Raw genomic sequence first — 6,000 nt, forward strand, 5'->3', positions numbered from 1 at the left:
GAAATGGTGCATGACCAGGTCATGGCCATGCCCATTTGTGAAGAGTGGGCAATGGATGTGTATGTGACACTTGTCCAAGAGCTATTGGTTGATAGTTTTTTTTATTTTATTCAATTTACATTCCTTCACGTGAGAAATTGGAGGAGGGAAGAAAGAGAAAATCAATAACCATAAAATTAGAGGGCAACCAATGGGAGGGCATGGGCATAAGTGGGTATGGGAGTTGGGCATGAATGAAGTGGAAGAGAGAGAAATTAATTAAAAATGTGATGACCATCATTGCCTTGGGCAATGGATGGCTATGCTCTTAGTCGTCAAAGCTTGTGCTCCCCCTCTTTATCCTCTCTCCTCATTCATTTCCACTCATCTTTCTCACTCTATCTCTCTTTCTCTCTCTTTTCCTCACTCTCTCGTTCTTTCCAAAAAAAAAAAAAAAAAAAATTCTATCATCTCAACATCAAGCCGTCGCCGTCGTCATTGTTGCTCCTTCCACATACAATACCATGTTAATCTTTTCACATTTTTCAATTTAAATTCCTCAATTTTCGTTGCTTTACTCTCAAATTAGTTAAATTTTGTGGGTGATTTCGTGGGATTTGTGGGTTTGTGAGGGTGGGGTTTCTAACTTTCTGGGTTTGTGAGGATGATGTTTGTGAGGGTTGTGGGGGATTTCATGGGATTTGTGGGTTTCTTCATTTCTGGGTTTCTAGCTTCGTGGGTATGAATTAGGTCATGAAATCTAGGTGTGATTTTGTGGGATTTTGTACTGTTTTTATTAATTTTAGTCTGAAATTTTCTATTATTTTGTAATTGTAAATTATTTATGCGTTTTTTTGCTTCTTTATACTCCCTCCGTTTCATAATGTTTGTCTCATATACTATTTTGGGCGTTTCTAAAAGATATACCCATATTGAATATATTTCATTTATAACTTGATTTTTTTTTATTTAATAAGTTATGTATTAATGACATGACTCTAAGTAATTTACCTTAAACTATTCAATTATGACTTGTGTTTTTCTAATAAAAAATATAAAAAGTTAAATAAGGTAAACTAATTATGAATTATGTTGTAGTTTAATGTTAGATTCCAAATATATTTCTTTTGTTATTTTATGTGATTGATTCCACATAGGACTAACATTATGAAACGGAGGGAGTATAATTTTATTCTTGATTTTCTCGTCTTATTATTCTCTTTTGAGATGTAGATCGATTTGTTGTTGTTTTTTTTTTTATTTTTTATTTTTTATTTTGTGTTATTGATTTTGTTTGCATTTTTCGGTGGAAGTTTAATTCTAGGTTTTTGTTGGAATTGATTGTGTTTTTGTAGATTGAATCTGTTTTAGTTCATGATTTGTTAGCTCTGTTAGGTTTCTGCTTTATTATACTAATTTTCGATAGTATTTGCTCATTCTTTTGCTTTTGAGATTGAAAAATTGGGGTGATTTAGTTAATTAGCTTGTGCTTTTATGTCATTGTACTGAATCGAGCTTTCGATTTTGTTTTGTAAGTTTCAAGTTTGTGGGAAGTGATTTGATTGCCATTTTGAGGTAGTAACAATTTAGGGATTTTTTTTTTTTTGTCTCTTTGATTTGAATTTTTTTTCTATGAGAATATGATTGGTTTTAGACAAAGTGGGTGATTGGGTTGTTCACCTAATACACTAGAGTTTAGCTGATTGTCCAATTCTTGCCCGATTTTTCGTCTTTTGCTCATGGTACTCTCTTTATGATGTAGTTGTGTAGCATGATTCCCTTTTGGTGAAGTGGGGGATTGAATATATTGATGTGAATGATGTGGAATGCGTTTTGTCATGCTTATTTTGGGATTTTTTGTGGTGTTTGAGATATTTTTGGCTAATGTTTTGTTTGATAATTCTTATTTTTAGTTGAATAAAGCTAAACGTTCTGTTTCTGGTTGTGAATTGGGATTTTATGTCTAAAAATATGCTTATTAATCTTCTTTCAATGAGTTTGTTTCAATTTTCTAATTGTTAAATAAGCAATATGGATAATATGTAATAATTTCTATCCTGTGATCCTGTCTCTTAAAATTTTATTCTGACTGCATTTATCAGAGTTTGATCCTCATTCCTCATGACCATTGTTTCATAGTTGTCAGCTGTTCAATGAATTTTGAGAATTGTGAATGGATTGAAATAACCACTATCGAACCTGTTATCTAAATTATGATCCAATGGCATATAGCACATGCGTAGAAAACTCATCGAATTAAAAAACTGTACCATAATTTCTTCATTAATTTGTCCTTTATGTACTATTGATTTGGGGTTAATTGAGACTATTGAGTCAAATTATTGGCCTGTTATGTAACCTTTGATGTAACGAATCTTAAATTTACTTCCTGTTAGTTTGTGTTTCCATTGACTAGGTTGTTGCTGCTCGTTTATGCTGGTGAAAATCGGTGACTTTGGCTTAGCAGCAATAGTGGGTGAGAGCCATGTAGCGCACTCAATATTGGGTACACCAGAGTACATGGCACCAGAGCTGTATAAGGATTTATAAGATTATTCAAGTTCTTAGTCTAATATGTAATAGAACACTTGTTTAAATTTTCATGTAGTATAACAGAGTATTATTTATGTAGTAGCTTTTGACTCATGTTAAGGAGTTATTGTAAAGTCAATTTGGACATTTGTGAAAGTTGTACTAATTAAATTTTACATTTATTATTATTGAATATTTATAATAGTAATCAAACTTTGGCATCATAGTAGACAAGCAGGTATAACTTGCTACATTTTTTTAATCTGGGTTCAATTATATTCGTAACGGGCAGTTTAAATGGCCGTTACAAATAACGTGTTATTCGTAACGGGCAGTCAAACAGTCCATTACAAATAACGGGTTATTTGTAACGGGCAGTCAAATTGTCTGTTACCAAAAACATATCCTATCCGTAACGGCAACATACGTAACGCCTGTTGTAGACACCCATTTGTGTCTCCCCAAAACCAAACCCAGTGATGAGTACCTTTCACGTCGAATCATAATCGAATGAAGTGAAAGTGTGGAAAGTTTAGTGTTGCGGATAGTTTTAATTCTTTTCTCTTCTCTCTGTTTTTGAAAACTTATTTTAAGAAAATAGTCAATCCAGTTTGGTTGGTCCATGATAAGGATCCAATAATGGTGTAGTTGGATGGGGTTTGAAAAGACTTTTCCAACGATATATTATAAGCTCAATTCCGTTGACTATCGAGGAAGTTATGGCCAAAATACTAAACTGGGCCCGATTTGGTTTTTTTAAGCGGCCCAATGATCTAGAGGAGGGCCTATTATTAATTATCATTCCTAAAGATATTAGGATTGATTATAGTCTTTTAGAATACTCTAGAAGGTTATTTTAAATCCTAATGGAGTTAGGATTGATAATTATGTTTTAAAGAGTTTGAAATTGAATAAAACTACTCCTTTTTAGAAGCCTTATTTTGGACGAAGTGGAATATATTCAGATTTTATTTTCGTGCCTTATAATATTTATCCAAATTTTATATGGTTTTATAGATCTTGAAATTATCTTTCCAATGATATATTATAATATTAAATCCGAGTTATAACGAAAAAGATATGAATGAGACATGAAACTCTATCCAAAACTGACACCCTTCTACTATTTTGGCCATATCTTTTTATCTACAAAATATTTTAATCCGATTCTTATTGGGTTGGAAAGTAGACTTTAAGAGCTTTCCAACGACATATTATATGCCTTATTTGGACTTCCGGATCAAAAGATATGATAAAAACAAAAACGCGTGAATTTCTGAAATCAGCGCCAAACGCCAGCCAGTGGCGCCAATAGCCTGGTGCTGGCGCCAGCTCTGTTTTGCGTGCGCCAAGTGCTCTGTTTTGATATTTTATCTTTTTGGCTAGTTTTCTCTATAAATAACGTATTAAAAACTCCGTTTTCATTCACCAACTCTCATCAAGATTTTCTTGATTATTCTCTCTCTCTCTTTCTTTTTCTAAACTTTGTTTTCTCAAATACAAAATTCCTCATTAGCAAGACTTAGATACACCTAGCCATATTCGAAGTTGTCTTCTCCCTAGACGTGAAAGGTTTAATTTCTGAGGGTTTGGTCCCAAATCTTTATTTCAATTATTTAATTTAATTGTTTTGATTATTATTTTCCTTGAAGTTACTAACGTGTGTATTTTGTTATTAGAAAGAGGTACGAGGCATCAAAGTTAGTGCTTTAATGATTTTTATTGATAATATGATGTAGAAATCATGTTTAGATTGTTGTTATGATATTCCTAGTATCATGTCTAGGGTATTTTTAATATTAAATATGCTTATTATAATTCCTGCGATGCTTCCTATGTTCTTCCTAATATTTATGATTGTTAGTATCATGTTAGGGTTAAAGATTTGATTTTTATTGCTTAGTGACATGTTAGGGTTTGTTATTAATCTTGTTAGTATCATGCCTAGGATATTGCTATTATTATTATGCTTTAATATTAACATGAACATGATTATGATTATAATTGTTATAATTTATTATTATTTTGATGATGATTATTTTATTTATGATGATTATGAATATTATTATTATTATTATTTTGATGATGATTATTTTATTTATGATGATATTATTATTATTATTATGATTATTATAATTATTATTCATGATATTGATTATTATTATGTTGCTTGATATTTATTTTTATTGCTTGATCACTTTTATTGCATGTTTAAAGGGAATTGGTACTTGTAATCACACTTAAAAAGATAATTAATAATCTTGTTTAGGGTTAATTATGATTATAAATTCAAGTGATCGCCAATAATAGTTCATTTGTGCATTAATATTCAACCAACATAGATAAACAGGTTTAGGGTTAATCCTATTGATTGCATGTTAATTAGAAAGCGCACATGAATACGATCAGAATAAAGTAGAGGCCTATTATTAGGGCAGGTTCAATCTCTATTAGGTTGGATTTGTACCATCATCCCCGAACCCTTATTTGGTTCTAGAACTTATGGAGTTGACGATCTCTTGGATCGTTAAGGGGTGTAACCTTTATCCCATGAACGGTTTACAAGTTCCTAAAACTTGTTGGCGACTCTTTTGCTCTATCTTCTTCCCTTTTGGACGCCACCGTACTTTATTGTATGATCACAGTGGGGTTCAAGCTAGGGGTTAACTCTTGAAATTTATTCCATACAGTTTTTGGCGACTCCGCTGGGGAGGATTTCTATTTTAATTCCTGAATTTGTTTCGGTAATGATTTAGAATGAGTGGATGAGACTCGAAACGTTCTAAGTATTTCATGTGCGTAATTTTGATTAACATTATTGTCATATGCATGAAAAAGATCTCATTGGAAAGACCATCCGTAATGAGTTAAAAACATAGGATTTTACACGTAGGAAATTTGAGAAATATCTTTCACAACTAGGACCGAAATGACACCGCGCGAAACTGGAAAATTTTATCAAGCACAGAAAGCTGCTGAGGCATGTGGGAAGTAGCGCCAGAGGCCAGAGCTTGGAGGCAGCATTTTAGCCCTAGCGCCAGGCGCTACAGTTAAAAGCTGGCGCCAGTCTCTGATTTCTGGCGCCAATTTCCCCCAATACCGAGCCAGAAATATGCGTTCTAATTTCGACCGGTTTTTCGTATTGTTTGCTCGATCCTACTTCCTGATTGAATTTTTTCTCACTTTTCTGAAACCCATATGTGTTCTACATATGGACATAACCCTCTGGGAATTCATGCTCCATTTACCCGATTGAACGCTCCGTGCAACAAAGGGTACATCCGAGATGTTGAATTCACCAAACCATGGAAGCGCGTTTTTTTTGAGGCTCGCGGTGTCCCATCCACTCGCGCCAACCCTTCACGGTTAGGCTTCCGCGCGGTGCATCCGGACAATAAACCATGGACCCTCTATTGACTAAACCATATCCCGAACTTTAGAGAACTAGAGCCATGGTTAGGTTGCAAACTCATTGCATCATATTGTGCC

The 6,000-nt window shown here is 33.4% G+C and overlaps 1 long non-coding RNA gene across 1 annotated transcript; it reads left to right on the forward strand.

Annotated features, from left to right (window-relative positions):
- Positions 1 to 222: 222 nt before the first annotated feature.
- On the forward strand, positions 223 to 2,613 carry LOC145598570 (uncharacterized). The gene is made up of 2 exons (XR_014103582.1): positions 223 to 743; positions 2,396 to 2,613. It is a non-coding gene; the product is annotated as an uncharacterized LOC145598570 (long non-coding RNA).
- The last annotated feature ends 3,387 nt before the right edge of the window (positions 2,614 to 6,000 follow it).

Source organism: Chenopodium album, chromosome 2 (genome assembly GCF_948465745.1).
Source record: "Chenopodium album chromosome 2, dcCheAlbu1.1, whole genome shotgun sequence".
Classification (NCBI taxonomy): domain Eukaryota; kingdom Viridiplantae; phylum Streptophyta; class Magnoliopsida; order Caryophyllales; family Amaranthaceae; genus Chenopodium; species Chenopodium album.